The following is a 5,224-nucleotide window of genomic DNA, read 5'->3' on the forward strand; positions in this document are numbered from 1 at the left end:
CAAAATCTTGGAAATAGAATGGAGAAAATACAAGAAACGTTTCACAAGAATCTAGAAGACCTAAAGAGCAAACAAACAATGATGAACAACACAATAAATGAAATTAAAAATTCTCTAGAAGGAATTAATAGCACAATAACTGAGGCAGAAGAACGGATAAGTGACCTGGAAGATGAAATAGTGGAAATAACTACCGCAGAGCAGAATAAAGAAAAAAGAATGAAAAGAATTGAGGACAGTCTAAGAGACCTCTGCACAACATTAAATGCACCAACCTTCGAAGTATAGGTGTCCCAGAAGAAGAAGAGAAAAAGAAAGGGACTGAGAAAATATTTGAAGAGATTATAGTTGAAAACTTCCCTAATATGGGAAAGGAAATAGTCAATCAAGTCCAGGAAGCGAAGAGAGTCCCATACAGGATAAATCCAAGGGGAAACACGCCAAGACACATATTAATCAAACTATCAAAAATTAAATACAAAGAAAAAATATTGAAAGCAGCAAAGGAAAAGCAACAAATAGCATACAAGGGAATCGCCATAAGGTTAACAGCTGATCTTTCAGCAGAAACTCTGCAAGCCAGAAGGGAGTGGCAGGACATATTTAAAGTGATGAAAGGGAAAAACCTACAACCAAGAAGACTCTAAACAGCAAGGATCTCATTCAGATTTGATGGAGAAATGAAAACCTTTACAGACAAACAAAAGCTAAGAGAATTCAGGACCACCAAACCAGCTCTACAACAAATGCTAAAGGAACTTCTCTAGGCAGGAAACACAAGAGAAGGAAAAGACCTACAGTAACAAACCCAAAACAATTAAGAAAATGGTAACAGGAACATACATATTGATAATTACCTTAAATGTAAATGGATTAAATGCTCCAGCCAAAAGACACAGACTGGCTGAATGGATACAAAAACAAGACCCATAAATATGCTGTCTACAAGAGACCCATTTCAGACTCAGGGACACATACAGACTGAAAGTGAGGAGACGGAAAAAGATACTCCATGCAAATGGAAATCAAAAGAAAGCTGGAGTAGCAATTCTCATATCAGACAAAATAGACTTTAAAATAAAGACTATTACAAGAGACAAAGAAGGACACTATATAATGATCAAGGGATCGATCCAAGAGGAAGGTATAACAATTGTAAATATTTATGCACCCAACATAGGAGCACCTCAATACATAAGGCAAATACTAACAGCCATAAAAGGGGAAATCGACAGCAACACAATCATAGTAGGGGACTTTAACACCCCACTTTCACCAATGGACAGATCATCCAAAATGAAAATAAAAAAGGAAACACAAGCTTTAAATGACACATTAAACAAGATGGATTTAAGTGATATTTACAGGACATTCCACCCAAAAACAACAGAATACACTTTATTCTCAAGTGCTCATGGAACATTCTCCAGGATAGATCATATCTTGAGGCACAAATCAAGCCTTGGTAAATTTAAGCAAATTGAAACTGTATCAAGTATCTTTTCTGACCACAATGCTATGAGACTAGATATCAGTTACAGGAAAAAAAAAATGTAAAAGATACAAACACATGGAGGCTAAACAATACACTACTAAATAATCAAGAGATGACTGAAGAAATCAGAGGAAATCAAAAAACACCTAGAAACAAATGACAGTGAAAACATGATGACCCAAAACCTATGGGATGCAGCAAAAGTAGTTCTAAGAGGGAAGTTTATAGCAATACAATCCTACATCAAGAAACAAGAAACATCTCAAATAAACAACCGAATCTTATACCTAAAGCAATTAGAAAAAGAAGAACAAAAAACCCCCAAAGTTAGCAGAAGCAAACAAATCATAAACATCAGATCAGAAATAAATGAAAAAGAAATGAAGGAAATGATAGCAAAGATCAATAAAACTAAAAGCTGGTTCTTTGAGAAGATAAACAAAATTGATAAACCATTAGCCAGACTCATCAAGAAAAAAGGGGAGAAGACTCAGATCAACAGAATTAGAAATGAAAAAGGAGAAGTAACAACTGACACTGCAGAAATACAAAGGATCATGAGAGATTACTATAAGCAACTATATGCCAATAAAATGGACAACCTGGAAGAAATGGACAAACTCTTAGAAAAGCACAACCTTCCAAGACTGAACCAGGAAGAAATAGAAAATATAAACAGACCAATCACAAGCACTGAAATTGTGACTGTGATTAAAAATCTTCCAACAAACAAAAGCCCAGGACCAGATGGCTTCACGGGTGAATTCTATCAAACATTTAGAGAAGAGCTAACACCTATCCTTCTCAAACTCTTCAAAAATATAGCAGAGAGAGGAACACTCCCAAACTCATTCTATGAGGCTACCATCACCCTGATTCCAAAACCAGACAAAGATGTCACCAAAAAAGAAAACTATAGGCCAATATCACTGATGAACATAGATGCAAAAATCCTCAACAAAATACTAGCAAACAGAATCCAACAGCACATTAAACGGATCACACACCATGATCAAGTGGGGTTTATCCCAGGAATGCAAGGATTCTTCAATATATGCAAATCAATCAATGTGATACACCATATTAACAAACTGAAGGAGAAAAACCATATGATCATCTCAATAGATGCAGGAAAAGCTTTTGACAAAGTTCAACACCCATTTATGATAAAAACTCTCCAGAACATAGGCATAGAGGGAACCTACCTCAACATAATAAAGTCCATATATTACAAACCCACAGCCAACATCGTTCTCAATGGTGAAAAACTGAAACCATTTCCACTAAGATCAGGAACATGACAAGGTTGCCCACTCTCACCACTATTATTCAACATAGTTTTGGAAGTTTCAGCCACAGCAATAAGAAAAAGAAATAAAAGGAATCCAAATAGGAAACGAAGAGGTAAAACCGTGACGTTTGCAGATGATATGATACTATACATAGAGAATCCTAAAGATGCTACCAGAAAACTACTAGAGTTAATCAATGAATTTGGTAAAGTAGCAGGATACAAATTAATGCACAGAAATCTTTTGCATTCCTGTACACTAATGATGAAAAATCTGAAAGAGAAATTAAGGAAACACTCTCATTTACCATTGCAACAAAAAGAATAAAATACTTAGGAATAAACCTACCTAAGGAGACAAAAGACCTGTATGCAGAAAACTATAAGACACTGATGAAAGAAATTAAAGATGATACAAACAGTTGGAGAGTTATACCATGTTCTTGGACTGGAAGAATCAACACTGTGTAAATGACTCTACTACCCAAAGCAATCTACAGATTCAATGCAATCCCTATCAAACTACCACTGGCATTTTTCACAGAACTAGAACAAAAAATTCCACAATTTGTATGGAAACACAAAAGACCCGAAATAGCCAAAGCAATCTGGAGAAGGAAAAACGGTGTTGGAGGAATCAATCTCCCTGAGTTCAGAGTATACTATAAAGCTACAGTAATCAAGACAGTATGGTACTGGCACAAAAACAGAAATATAGATCAATGGAACAGGATAGCAAGCCCTGAGATAAACCCACCCACATATGGTCACTTTATCTTTGATAAAGGAGACAGGAGTATACAATGGAGAAAAGACAGCCCCTTCAATAAGTGATGCTGGGAAAACTACATGTAAAAGAATGAAATTAGAACACTCCCTAACACCATTCACAAAAATAAACTCAAAATGGTTTAAAGACCTAAATGTAAGGCCAGACACTATAAAACTCTTAGAGGAAGACATAGGCAGAACATTCTATGACATAAATCACAGCAAGATCCTTTTTGACCCACCTCCTAGAGAAATGGAAATAAAAACAAAAATAAACAAATGGGACCTAATGAAAGTTAAAATCTTTGGCACAGCAAAGGAAATCATAAACAAGATGAAAAGACAACCCTCAGAATGGGAGAAAATATTTGCCAATGAACCAACTGACAAAGGATTAATCTCCAAAATATACAAGCAGCTCATGCAGCTCAATATCAAAAAAACAAACAACTCAATCCAAAAATGGGCAGGAGACCTAAATAGACATTTCTACAAAAAAGATATACAGATTGCCAACAAACACATGAAAGGATGCTCAACATCACTAATCATTAGAGAAATGCAAATCAAAACTACAATGAGGTATCACATTACACTGGTCAGAATGGCCGTTATCAGAAAATCTACAAACAATAAATGCTGGAGAGGGTGTGAAGAAAAGGGAAACCTCCTACACTATTGGTGGGAATGTAAATTGATACAGCCACTATGGAGAACAATATGGAGGTTCCTGAAAAAACTAAAAATGGAACTACCATATGATCCAGCAATCCCCTTACTGGGCATATACCCTGAGAAAACCATAACTCAAAAACAGTCATGTACCACAATGTTCACTGTAGCACTATTTACAATAGCCAGGACATGGAAGCAACCTAAGTGTCCATCAACAGATCAATGGATAAAGAAGATGTGGCACATATATACAATGGAATATTACTCAGCCATAAAAAGAAACGAAATTATTTGTAGTGAGGTGGATGGACCCAGAGTCTGTCATACAGAGTGATGTCAGTCAGAAAGAGAAAAAGAAATACCATATGCTAACACATATATATGGAACCTTAAAAAAAATGGTTCTGAAGAACCTAGGGGCAGGACAGGAATAAAGATGCAGATGTAGAGAATAGACCTAAGGACACGGGGAGTGGGAAGGGTAAGCTGGGATGAAGTGAGAGAGTGGCATCGACATAGATACACTACCAAATGTAAAATAGATAGCTAGTGCGAAGCAGCCTCATAGCACAGGGACATCAGCTCGGTGCTTTGTGACCACCTAGAGGGGTGGGATAGGGAGGGTTGGAGGGAGACGCAAGGGGGAGGGTAATGGGGATATAAGTATACGTATAGCTGATTCACTTTGTTATACAGCTGAAACCAACACAACGATGTAAAGCAATTATACTCCAATAAAGATGTTAAAAAAATAAAATAACAAGTGTTAGTGAGGATGTGGAGAAAAAGAACCCCCTGCACTGTTGGTGGGAATATAAATTGGTGTAGCCACTATGGAAAACAGTACGAAGTTTCCTCAAAAAATTAAAAATAAAATTACCATAACAAAAATAAAACAGAAGCACCCAATAAAATTAAAAAAAAAACAAAAAACCAAAAAAGATCACATGACTGACTTCTGGCCAGAGGAATTAAGGCAGAAGCAATAGAGT

This window comes from Eschrichtius robustus, chromosome 9 (genome assembly GCF_028021215.1).
Source record: "Eschrichtius robustus isolate mEscRob2 chromosome 9, mEscRob2.pri, whole genome shotgun sequence".
Classification (NCBI taxonomy): Eukaryota; Metazoa; Chordata; class Mammalia; order Artiodactyla; family Eschrichtiidae; genus Eschrichtius; species Eschrichtius robustus.